Source organism: Cryptomeria japonica, unplaced genomic scaffold, assembly GCF_030272615.1.
Source record: "Cryptomeria japonica unplaced genomic scaffold, Sugi_1.0 HiC_scaffold_161, whole genome shotgun sequence".
Lineage (NCBI taxonomy): Eukaryota > Viridiplantae > Streptophyta > Pinopsida > Cupressales > Cupressaceae > Cryptomeria > Cryptomeria japonica.
Genome location: NW_026728983.1, coordinates 159002 through 172398, shown reverse-complemented (window position 1 = coordinate 172398; position 13397 = coordinate 159002). Strand labels below are relative to the sequence as shown.

Here is a 13397-nt window from a genome sequence, read left to right as displayed (position 1 = left end):
AGCAATCGAGGTGTGCGGTGGGAAGGGCCCAGCAGCCAGAATGCATGAAGCGACGGATGAAGCAGTGATGACAACCGGGCTGTGAGGAGAGGAGGGATGCAGCCAAGAAAGCAATCAGGGCTCGAGGCAAGGGATGCATCAAGGATAGCAATCATGTTGTGAGGCGAGATTCCAAAGGCTAAACGTGAGAGGCTGCAGGGTCGACTCAGAGAGGTCTATGCATGTGAGAGGCTGAAAGCAAGGTCGACTCGGAGCGGTCTATGCATCGGGCGCGCTTGGGGCGACTACCAGTGCCAACCCCTTATCCCGCGACGCGTCCGACAAAGAGAACGTTCCAAGGCGGCAGAGGAGGTTACCAGCCGAAGGATGCAGTAGCAATAACAGGTATAGTTCCGCGGCGGCCGAGAAGACTCACCGCATAGGAATCGGGATGCGAGGCGAGGGATGCGGCGGGAAGGCCCCGACGGCTAAACGGAAGAGGCTGCAGGGCCGCCTCGGAATGGTCCAAGCATCGGATGCGATTGGGACGACTACCAGTGCCAACCCCTTATCCCGCGATGCGTCCGATACACAGATAGTTCCAAGGCGGCCGAGGAGCCTCACCGCATATCAATCGGGGTGCGAGGCGAGGGATGGGGCGGGAAGGCCCCAACGGCTAGACGGAAGAGGCTTCAGGGCCACCTCGGAATGGTCCAAGCATCGGACGCGCTTGGGGCGACTGCCAGTGCCAACCCCTTATCCCGCGATGCGTCCGATACACAGATGGTTCCAAGGCGGCCGAGGAGCCTCACCGCATAGCAATCGGGGGTGCGAGGCGAGGGATGGGGCGGGAAGGCCCCAACGGCTAGACGGAAGAGGCTTCAGGGCCGCCTAGGAATGGTCCAAGCATCGGACACGCTTGGGGCGACTACCAGTGACAGCCCCCTATCCCGCGATGCGTCCGATACGAAGATGGTTCCAAGGCGGCCGAGGAGCCTCACCGCATAGCAATCGGGGTGCGAGGTGGGGGATGCGGCGAGATGGCCCCAACGGCTAGACGGAAGAGGCCACAGGGCCGCGTCGGAATAGTCCAAGCATCGGACGCGCTTGGGGCGACTACCAGTGACAACCCCTTATCCCGCGATGCGTCCGATACGAAGATAGTTCCAAGGCGGCCGAGGAGCCTCACCGCATAGCAATCGGGGTGCGAGGTGGGGGATGCGGCGAGATGGCCCCAACGGCTAGACGGAAGAGGCTGCAGGGCCGCCTCGGAATAGTCCAAGCATCAGACGCGCTTGGGGCCACTACCAGTGACAACCCCTTATCCCGCAATGCGTCCGATACGAAGATAGTTCCAAGGCGGCCGAAGAGCCTCACCGCATAGCAATCGGGGTGCGAGGTGGGGGATGCGGCGAGATGGCCCCAACGGCTAGACGGAAGAGGCCACAGGGCCGCCTCGGAATAGTCCAAGCATCGGACGCGCTTGGGGCGACTACCAGTGACAACCCCTTATCCCGCGATGCGTCCGATACGAAGATAGTTCCCAGGCGGCCGAGGAGCCTCACCGCATAGCAATCGGGGTGCGAGGCGAGGGATGCGGCGAGATGGCCCCAAAGGCTAGACGGAAGAGGCTGCAGGGCTGCCTCGGAATAGTCCAAGCATCGGACGCGCTTGGGGCGACTACCACTGCCAACCCCTTATCCCGCGATGCGTCCGATACACAGATAGTTCCGAGGCGGCCGAGGAGGTGGGGGATGCAGCGAGATGGCCCCAACGGCTAGACGGAAGAGGCTGCAGGGCCGCCTCGGAATAGTCCAAGCATCGGACGCGCTTGGGGCGACTACCAGTGACAACCCCTTATCCCGCGATGCGTCCGATACACAGATAGTTCCGAGGCGGCCAAGGAGCCTCACCGCATAGCAATCGTGGTGCGAGGTGGGGGATGCGGCGAGATGGCCCCAACGGCTAGACGGAAGAGGCTGCAGGGCCGCCTCGGAATGGTCCAAGCATCGGATGCGCTTGGGGCGACTACCACTGCCAACCCCTTATCCCGCGATGCGTCCGATACACAGATAGTTCCAAGGCGGCCGAGGAGCCTCACAGCATAGCAATCGGGGTGCGAGGCGAGGGATGCGGCGAGAAAGCCCCAACGGCTAGAGGGAAGAGGCTTCAGGTCCGCCTCGGAATGGTCCAAGCATCGGACGCGCTTGGGGCGACTACCAGTGACAACCCCTTATCCCGCGACGCGTCCGATACACAGATAGTTCCAAGGCGGCCGAGGAGCCTCACCGCATAGCAATCGGGGTGCGAGGCGAGGGATGCGGCGAGAAGGACCCAACGGCTACACGGAAGAGGCTTCGGGGCCGCCTCGGAATGGTCCAAGCATCGGACGCGCTTGGGGCGACTACCAGTGACAACCCCTTATCCCGCGACGCGTCCGATACACAGATAGTTCCAAGGCGGCCGAGGAGCCTCACCGCATAGCAATCGGGGTGCGAGGCGAGGGATGCGGCGAGAAGGACCCAACGGCTACACGGAAGAGGCTTCGGGGCCGCCTCGGAATGGTCCAAGCATCGGACGCGCTTGGGGCGACTACCAGTGACAACCCCTTATCCCGCGACGCGTCCGATACACAGATAGTTCCAAGGCGGCCGAGGAGCCTCACCGCATAGCAATCGGGGTGCGAGGCGAGGGATGCGGCGAGAAGGACCCAACGGCTAGACGGAAGAGGCTTCGGGTCCGCCTCGGAATGGTCCAAGCATCGGACGCGCTTGGGGCGACTACCAGTGACAACCCCTTATCCCGCGACGCGTCCGATACACAGATAGTTCCAAGGCGGCCGAGGAGCCTCACCGCATAGCAATCGGGGTGCGAGGCGAGGGATGCGGCGAGAAGGACCCAACGGCTAGACGGAAGAGGCTTCGGGTCCGCCTCGGAATGGTCCAAGCATCGGACGCGCTTGGGGCGACTACCAGTGACAACCCCTTATCCCGCGACGCGTCCGATACACAGATAGTTCCAAGGCGGCCGAGGAGCCTCACCGCATAGCAATCGGGGTGCGAGGCGAGGGATGCGGCGAGAAGGACCCAACGGCTAGACGGAAGAGGCTTCGGGTCCGCCTCGGAATGGTCCAAGCATCGGACGCGCTTGGGGCGACTACCAGTGACAACCCCTTATCCCGCGACGCGTCCGATACACAGATAGTTCCGAGGCGGCCGAGGAGCCTCACCGCATAGCAATCGGGGTGCGAGGCGAAGGATGCGGCGAGAAGGACCCAACGGCTAGACGGAAGAGGCTTCGGGTCCGCCTCGGAATGGTCTAAGCATCGGACGCGCTTGGGGCGACTACCAGTGACAACCCCTTATCCCGTGACGCGTCCGATACACAGATAGTTCCAAGGCGGCCGAGGAGCCTCACCGCATAGCAATCGGGGTGCGAGGCGAGGGATGCGGCGAGAAGGACCCAACGGCTAGACGGAAGAGGCTTCAGGGCCGCCTCGGAATGGTCCAAGCATCGGACGCGCTTGGGGCGACTACCAATGACAACCCCTTATCCCGCGACGCGTCCGATACACAGATAGTTCCGAGGCGGCCGAGGAGCCTCACCGCATAGCAATCGGGGTGCGAGGCGAGGGATGCGGCGAGAAGGACCCAACGGCTAGACGGAAGAGGCTTCAGGGCCGCCTCGGAATGGTCCAAGCATCGGACGCGCTTGGGGCGACTACCAGTGACAACCCCTTATCCCGCGACGCGTCCGATACACAGATAGTTCCGAGGCGGCCGAGGAGCCTCACCGCATAGCAATCGGGGTGCGAGGCGAGGGATGCGGCGAGAAGGACCCAACGGCTAGACGGAAGAGGCTTCAGGGCCGCCTCGGAATGGTCCAAGCATCGGACGCGCTTGGGGCGACTACCGTTGCCAACCCCTTATCCCGCGATGCGTCTGATACACAGATAGTTCCGAGGCGGCCGAGGAGCCTCACCGCATAGCAATCGGGTTGCGAGGCAGATTATTGGGAAGGGAACCCCCTGGGATGCGGCTCAAGCAGTGCCCAAAGGGACTGGAATGCGGAATCACATCGAGAGACCCAAATGCTATACGAGGGCTCAAATCGAATTATCGATTTGGCCACGACATGGACGCATCGGAACGACTACCTTTGCCGAACCACTCGCAATTGCATCCATACCGAAACCAATAGACATTTCCGTTAGAGCCCTCGCATAGCATTCGGGAATCTCGCATGCCCCTCTAAATCGACCAATGCTGGCGCTCAATGAAAATCCGAGCGCTACCACCGTTCGAGCGCCAGCATTGGTCGAGTTAGAGGGGCACGGGGGAGAATGCTCCAGTCAACACCTCCCCTATATAAGTTATTTGTCCGATTCTCGCACAACCGTAGTCTGCCTCGTCGAATCAAACAACGGTCCCAGATTCCGACTTCCGTTCCGTAGAGACCCAAAAGCTAGATGGAGGCTCGCAAGAAAGAGAGTCGGCGCATAGCAATCGGGTTTCTCGAACGTTTAGGGACCGAGCTCACTTGCGGATAGGGCAAAATCCGCCAAGCAACCCAAAAGCTAGACGGGGGCTCGAATCGAATCGCCTAGGCGGCCACAACAACGACGTGTTGGATCGACTACCAGTGCCAAACCATTCAGCAAGACTAGTCTGTGTCGAGGCCGGATAGAGATTCTCAGAGAGCGCCCGCATAGCATTTAGGAGACCTGCCGCGTCCCTCACACTCGACAAATGGTGGTGCACGTTTATAAATCCGAGCGATCCCAACCCTTTCAAGCACCAACATCGGTCGAGATAGAGGGGCACGGAGGGGGCTGCGTGAGACAACACAGTCCCCTATATAAGTTATTTGTCCGATTCTCACACATCCGAAGAATGGTCATCAAATCGGACAACAGCCCAAACTTCCGACTTCCGTCCCAGAAAGCCCAAGAGCTATCTAAAACGTTCATGGCCGGAACTCGATCGCGGCTATACCAGTCCGCCAAGCAACCCAAAAGCTAGACTGGAGCTCTAGTCGAATCACCTCTGTGGCCATTGCAAGGACGTGTTGGAGCGACTACCATTGCCGAACCATTCCGCAGGTCGAGTCCATACCAAGGCCGCATAGAGATTCACGATGAGCTCCTGCATAGCAATCAGGAGACTTGCCGTGTCCATCACAATCGATAAATCCTGGTGCAAGATTTTTGCATCCGAGCGCTCCAACCAGTCGAGCACCAGCATCAATCGACATAAACGGGCACGGGGGGAGGATGCTCGAGAACACTACCTCCCCTATATAAGTTATTTGTCCGATTCTCAAGCAGCCGAAGTCTGGTCATCGAATCGGGTCAAAGACCACAACTTCCGACTTTACCCACAATGCAAGTCATCGAATCGAACATCGGCCCCCGAGTCGGACTCCATGCGTATGTCAGGTCATCGGACCCAAATTCCGCCTTCCTGCGCATGGCGGGCCATCAATATCAACTCGGTCATCGGACCCAAACTCCGCCTTTTTGCGTATGGCACGCCTTCAAATCGGTCATCGGACCCAAATTCCGCCTTCCTGTGCATGGCGGGCCATCAACATCAACTCGGTCATCGGACCCAAATTCCGCCTTTCTGCGCATGGCACGCCATCAACTCGGTCATCGGACCCAAATTCCGCCTTCCTGCGCATGGCAGGTCATCGGACACAAATTCAGACCTCGCCAATATGCCTACGTATCGAATCGGTCATCGGACCCAACTTCCGACTTCATCCATACTGTAGGGTCTTTGAGGTTGGCGCGGTGCGCTCAACCCAGGGAGTCGACCCATCGAAGCATACACCTCCCCTATATAAGCTATTTGTCCGATTCCCACACCTGTGTAGTTTGCACCTCTGACCAGGACATCGACCCCAACTTCCGAACTCGACTGCAACGACGGCACCAGCGCCTTGGTGCGCACCTTGCGACGCACAGTCCCAACATTCGCCTTCCTGCACATGGCAGGTCATCGGACCCAAATTCCGACCTCGCGAGTATGCCTACATATCGAATCGGTCATCGGACCCAACTTCCGACTTCATCCATACCGTAGGGTCTTTGAGGTTGGCGCGGTGCGCTCAACCCGGGGAGTCGACCCAACGAAGCATACACCTCCCCTATATAAGCTATTTGTCCGATTCCCACACCTGTGTAGTTTGCACCTCCGATCAAGACATCGACCCCAACTTCCGAACTCGCCTCCAACGACCGAACCAGCGCCTTGGTGCGCACCTTGCAACGCACAGTGCCAACATTCGCCTTCCTGCACGTGGCAGGTCATCGGACCCAAATTCCGACCTCGCGAGTATGCCTACATATCGAATCGGTCATCGGACCCAACTTCCGACTTCATCCATACCGTAGGGTCTTTGAGGTTGGCGCGGTGCGCTCAACCCGGGGAGTCGACCCAACGAAGCATACACCTCCCCTATATAAGCTATTTGTCCGATTCCCACACCTGTGTAGCTTGCACCTCCGATCAGGACATCGACCCCAACTTCCGAACTCGACTAAAAAGACCGCACCAGCGCCTTGGTGTGCACCTTGCAACGCACAGTGTCAACATTCGCCTTCCTGCACATGGCAGGTCATCGGACCCAAATTCCGACCTCATGAGCATACCTACTAATCGAATTGGTCATCGGACCCAACTTCCGACTTCATCCATACCGTAGGGTCTTTGAGGTTGGCGCGGTGCGCTCAACCTGGGGAGTCGACCCATCGAAGCATACACCTCCCCTATATAAGCTATTTGTCCGATTCCGACACCTGTGTAGTTTGCACCTCCGCTCAGGACATCGACCCCAACTTCCGAACTCGCCTGCAACGACCGAACCAGCGCCTTGGTGCGCACCAAAAGTGCGCACTTTTGGAGGGCACTTTTGTGCGCTCCAAAGGTGCGCACTTTTGGAGGGCACTTTTCTGCGCTCCAAAGGTGCGCACTTTTGGAGGGCACTTTTTGGAGGGCACTTTTCTGCGCTCCAAAGGTGCGCACTTTTGGAGGGCACTTTTTGGAGGGCACTTTTCTGCGCTCCAAAGGTGCGCACTTTTGGAGGGCACTTTTTGGAGGGCACTTTTCTGCGCTCCAAAGGTGCGCACTTTTGGAGGGCACTTTTTGGAGGGCACTTTTCTGCGCTCCAAAGGTGCGCACTTTTGGAGGGCACTTTTTGGAGGGCACTTTTCTGCGCTCCAAAGGTGCGCACTTTTGGAGGGCACTTTTCTGCGCTCCAAAGGTGCGCACTTTTGGAGGGCACTTTTTGGAGGGCACTTTTCTGCGCTCCAAAGGTGCGCACTTTTGGAGGGCACTTTTCTGCGCTCCAAAGGTGCGCACTTTTGGAGGGCACTTTTTGGAGGGCACTTTTCTGCGCTCCAAAGGTGCGCACTTTTGGAGGGCACTTTTGTGCACTCCAAAGGTGCGCACTTTTGGAGGGCACTTTTCCTGTGCTCCAAAGGTGCACACCTAGGTGAGCACCTTCGACCACACCTTGTAGCACACCAAACTCTGACTTTCGACTTCATCCGCAATGCAGGGTCTTTGAGGTTGGCGCAATGCGCACAACCAGGGGAGTCGACCCATCAAACCCAACACCTCCCCTATATAAGCTATTTGTCTGATTCTCATACATGCGTAGCCTGCAGGAGCAATTAGGACATCGACCCCAACTTTCGGCTTCTAAACGAAAACAAGGTCTTTGAGGTTGGTGTAATGCGAACAACTAGGGGAGTCAACCCATCAAACCCAACACCTCCCCTATATAAGCTATTTGTCTGATTCTCATACATGTGTAGTCTACAGGAGCAATTAGGACATCGACCCCAACTTTTGACTTCTTAACGAAAACAAGGTCTTTGAGGTTGACGTAATGCGCACAACCAGGGGAGTCGACCCATCAAACCCAACACCTCCCCTATATAAGCTATTTGTCCGATTCTCATACATGTGTAGCCTGCAGGAGCCATTAGGACATTGACCCCAACTTTTGACTTCTTAACGAAAACAAGGTCTTTGAGGTTGGCGTAATGCGCACAACCAAGGGAGTTGACCCATCAAACCCAACACCTCCCCTATATAAGCTATTTGTCTGATTCTCATACATGTGTAGCCTGCAACAACGATTAGGACATCCACCCCAACTTCTGAATTCGTCTGCGTTGACCGCACCAAAGGTGCACGCCTTGGTGCTCACCAAAATCCGACTTCCGACTTCTTCTGCTATGCGGGGTCTTTGAGGTTGGCGCAGTGCGCACAACCAGGGGAGTCAACCCACCGAATGCAACACCTCCCCTATATAAGCTATTTGTCTGATTCTCATACATGCGTAGACTGCAGCAATGATTAGGACATCCACCCCAACTTTTGACTTCTTAAACAAGACAGGGTCTTTGAAGTTGGTGCAGTGCACACAACCAGGGGAGTCGACCCATCAAACGCAACACCTCCCCTATATAAAGCTATTTGTCCGATTCTCATACGTGTAGTCTGCAGCAGCGATTAGGACATCGACCCCAACTTCCGAATTCGTTTGCATTGACCGCACCAAAGGTGCACGCCTTGGTGTGCACCCTGGAGTGCACTTTGGTGCTCACCTCGGTGCACACTTTGGTGTGCACCTCGGTGTGCACCAAAGGTGCGCACCTTGGAGCGCACCAAAGGTGTACACTTTGGAGCGCACCACATAGGGTCTTTGAGAGGTTGGCGCAGTGCGCACACCAAGGTGGGTGTTGAGGTGCGTGCCGAGGTGGGTGGGTGCTAGGGTGCGCTCCATGGTGGGTGCCAGGGTGGGTGCGTGCTAGGGTGGATTCCAAAGAGGGTCATAGGGTGGGTGCCAAGGTGGGTTGGTGATATAGTGGGTTCAAAGGTGGGTACTAGGGTGGGTTCCAAGGTGGGTCACAAGTTGGGTGCCAGGATGCGTGGGTGTTAGGTTGGGTGCCAAGGTGGGCTCCTGCGTGGGTGGGTGCTAGGGTGGGTTTCAAGGTGGACGCGAGGGCGGGTGCCAAGGTGGGTAACAAGTTGGGTGTTAGGATGGGTGAGTGCTAGAGTGGGTGCCAAGGTGGGTGGGTGCTAAGGTGGATGCCAAGGTGGTTCACAGGGTGGGTGGGTTCTAGGGTGAGTTCCAAGGTGGGTCACAGGTTCAGTGCTAGGGTGGGTGTCAAGGCGGGTGTCGAGGTGCCTGGGTGCTAGGGTGTGGATGCCAATGTGGGTCATAGGGTGGGTACTAGGGTGGGCTGCAATGTGGGTGCCAAGGTGGGTAACATGCTCGGTGGGTTCTAAATTGGGTGCCAGGGTGGGTGTGCACCCACCTTGCCCGAGGTGGGTGCCAAGGTGCCAGTGTGGGTGGGTGCTAAGGTGGATGCCAAGGTGGGTGAGAAGGTGGGTGATAGGTTGAGTGGTAGGATGGGTGGGTGCCAAGATGGGTCACAGGGTGGGTGCAAGGGTGGGTAGGTGCTAGGGTTGGTGTCAGGGTGGGTGGGTGCTAGGTTGGGTTCCAAGGTGGGTGCGAGGGTGAGTGTCAAGGTGGGTCACAGGTTAGGTGCTAGGATGGGTGAGTGCTAGGGTGCAAAGGTGCCAGGGTGGGTGCTAGGATGGGTCGATGCTAGGGTGAGTGGCAAGGTGGGTCCACAAGTGTCAAGGTGGGTGCCGAGGTGGGTGCCAAGTCGGCGACTGCTATGGTGGATGCCAAGGTGGGTCACGGGGTGGGTGCCAAGTTGCTAGGTTGGGTTCCAAGGTGGGTGCCAACGTGGGTGCTAGGGTGCGTGGGTTAAAGGGTGTGTCACAACGTGGGTGCCAGGATGGGTGCGCACCCACACTGGCCAAGACGGGTGCGGGTGCAAGGTTGGGTTCCAAGCCCGGTCACAGGCTGGGTGCTAGGATGGGTGGGTGCCAAGGTGGGCACCAGGGTGGGTGCACCCACCCTGGCCAAGGTGGGTCACGGGGTGGGTCCTAGGGTGGGTAACGGGGTGGGTACTAAGGTGCGTGCCAAGGTGGGTCATAGGGTGGGTGCCAAGGTGGGCACCAGGGTGGGTGTGCACCAACCCTAGCCAGGGTAGGTCACGGGGTGGTTGTCGGGGTGGGCGTCAAGGAGCCAAGGTGGGTGGCAAGTAGCCAAGTTGCGTGCCAAGGTGGGTGTCGGGGTGGGTGCCAAGGATCCAAGGTGGGTGCCAAGGAACCAAGGTGGGTGTCTGGGTGGGTGCCGAGGTGGGAGCCAGGGTGGGTCCCAAGGTGAGTGCAAAGGTGGGTGCCAGGGTCAAGGTGAGTGCCAATGTGGGTTCCAAGGTGCCAGGGTCAGGGTGAGTGCCAATGTGGGTTCAAAGGTGCTAAGTTGGGTGCGAGGTTGGGTGCGAGGGTGGGTGGGTGCCAAGGTGTGCTAGGTGGAAGCCCGGGTGGGTCGGCATCCCATGGGTGTCGAGTTGGGTGCCTGATGGGTGCTTCTTGTCAAGTTTTAGTCGTCGGGACTCATTTCGAGCCTTAGAGGTCGTTTCTTGTCCGGTTGCCCTGTCTTCGACCTGGGAACCCAATTTTGGTCCTCGGGTCCCATTTTTTTTTGTCTCGCATCCCACTTTTGGCCTGTGGCCTTTTCGGGGTCGATTCTCGTTTTGGGCATCAGAGCATGTTTCTTCTCCTAAAACCCAATATTTGTTTATTAAGTCTCGGAACACATTTTTGTTCTCGTGGACCCATCATGGGTCTTGGAACGCATTTGTGGTCCTTGGGTCCCATTTTGCATCCCGAAACTTGTGTTTTGGTGCTTGATCCCTATTTTGGGTGCCCACCTTGCACCAAGTGCGCACCCGGGGCAAACCGAGCGCCTTGGTGCACCGGGGCAAGATCGAGCGTGCACCCGAGGCGCCCCGAACATGCACCAAGGTGCACTCGGCCCACATGTGAGCGCAGGTCGTTGCGCCCGAGGTGGTGTGTGGGCACCGCGTTGCAGACGGGACACTGCACGCACACGACGCCCCCTCCAGGTGCACGCACGTAGGCCGGGCCGGGTGCACACCCGACGCCCTAGCAAGGTGCGCGCACCCGGGCAGGGCTCACACTTGGCGAACGGGGCGCACTTCGCGAGGGAGGGTGTGCACCTCGACGGGGGTGGGTGGCCGGGGTGGATTCGCACGTGGGTCGCGGTTTGCTAAGTACACACTGCGACAAGCTCATAACGGGTGCGATCATACCAGCGTTAGTGCACCGGATCCCATCAGAACTCCGCAGTTAAGCGCGCTTGGGCCGGAGTAGTACTGGGATGGGTGACCTCCCGGGAAGTCCCGGTGTTGCACCCTTTTTTAGTTTTTCGCCGGGCGTCGCAATGCTATTTGAATAAACCTTTTGCCCGTTTGCGTTCTCGTCGGGGCCGGGCCGGGCCGGGGTGCGCTGCCCGCACTACCGCGCGCGCGGGGGCGACACCGAGCGCGCACCCGAGGCGCCCCGAGCACACAGGCCACGGTGCAACCCGGGCGTTGTGCGCGCACCCCGGTGCGCCCGAGGTGCTGCGCGCGCACCCAGGTGAAATCGGTGTGCACCTCGGCCAGTGCGCGCTCGGTCGAGTCGCGCACGTTGGCCAAGGTGCACGGTGATGTTTCTTACTCTAAGGTTCCGCACCAGACGCCCGGGACAGGTGAGCGAAGCTGGGCGGGGCCGGGTGCGCGGCCGGGGCAGGTGCACGCAGCTGGAGAGAGCTTTGGAGCACACTTCGGAGCGCACCAATGATGCGCTCCATTCAAAAGTTTCCTGAAAAGGCAAAAAAAGTTGAGATTATAGAATTTCCCACTTGAGAGATTGTAAAAAAAAAAAATTTAAAATGAAGGAAACGCGGGTGCCAAGGTGTGCGCAGCCCAGCCAAGGTGTGCGCACCAAGGCGCCCACCCTGGCGAAGGTGCACGCAAGGTGCGCACCCGAGGCAAACCGGACAATTAACCCAACTTTCGACTTCGCGCGCACCTTGGAGCGCACTTCGGAGCGCTCCTTGGTGCGCACCAATCTTGGGCACCTCGGAGTGCACCATGGCGCCCACCAAGGTGCGCACCCGGGGCAAACCGAGCTCCGACTTCGTGCGCACCTTGGAGCGCACGAAAGGTGCGCACCATGGCGCCCACCAAGGTGCGCAGCCCAGCCAAGGCGTGCGCATCAAGGTGCGCACCCTGGCGAAGGTGCGCACCCGGGGCAAACCGAGCTCCGACTTCGTGCGCACCTTGGAGCGCACAAAAGGTGCGCAACCCAGCCAAGGTGTGCGCACCCCGGTCAAACCGAGCTCCGAATCGTGCGCACCAGAGGTGCACGCCATCGTGCGCACCTTGGAGCACACTTCGGAGCCCTCCTTGGTGCGCGCCGATGTTGCGCACCTCGGAGCGCACCCGGGGAAAACAATGCAATTAACCCGACTTTCGACTTCGTGGGCACCTCGGAGCGCTCTCGGGTTCGCACCTCGGAGCACACCGAGGTGCGCACCTTTGATGCGCTGCCTTCACCAATTTCCAGAAAAGGCAAGAAAACATTGAGAAGGTGTGCGCACCGAGGTGCCCACCCTGGCGAAGGTGCACGCGAGGTGCGCACCCGGGGCAAACCGGGCTCCGACTTCGTGCACGCCGCACCTTGGAGCACACTTCGGAGCGCTCCTTGGTGCGCACCAGGGCGCGCAACCCAGCCGAGGTGCCCACCCCGGCGAAGGTGCACGCGAGGTGCGCACCCGGGGCAAACCGGGCTCCGACTTCGTGCACGCCATGGTGCCCACCGCGGCGAAGGTGCACGCGAGGTGCGCACCCGGGGCAAACCGGGCTCCGACTTCGTGCACGCCGCACCTTGGAGCACACTTCGGAGCGCTCCTTGGTGCGCACCATGGTGCCCACCAGGGCGCGCAACCCCGCCGAAGGTGCACGCGAGGTGCGCACCCGGGGCAAACCGGGCTCCGACTTCGTGCACGCCGCACCTTGGAGCACACTTCGGAGCGCTCCTTGGTGCGCACCATGGTGCCCACCAGGGCGCGCAACCCCGCCGAAGGTGCACGCGAGGTGCGCACCCGGGGCAAACCGGGCTCCGACTTCGTGCACGCCATGGTGCGCACCGCGGCGAAGGTGCGCACCCGGGGCAAACCGGGCTCCGACTTCGTGCACGCCGCACCTTGGAGCACACTTCGGAGCGCTCCTTGGTGCGCACCAGGGCGCGCAACCCAGCCGAGGTGCCCACCCCGGCGAAGGTGCACGCGAGGTGCGTACCCGGGGCAAACCGGGCTCCGACTTCGTGCACGCCGCACCTTGGAGCACACTTCGGAGCGCTCCTTGGTGCGCACCATGGTGCCCACCAGGCCGCGCAACCCAGCCAAGGTGTGCGCACCAAGGTGCACGCGAGGTGCGCACCCGGGGCAAACCGGGGTCCGACTTCGTGCACGCCGCA

At 59.7% G+C, this 13397-nt stretch overlaps 1 non-coding gene across 1 annotated transcript; it reads left to right on the top strand.

The window, feature by feature from the left end:
• Window positions 1-11171: 11171 nt before the first annotated feature.
• LOC131866981 (5S ribosomal RNA) lies at window positions 11172-11290 on the top strand. Its single transcript, XR_009365579.1, has one exon. It is a non-coding gene; the product is annotated as a 5S ribosomal RNA (ribosomal RNA).
• The last annotated feature ends 2107 nt before the right edge of the window (window positions 11291-13397 follow it).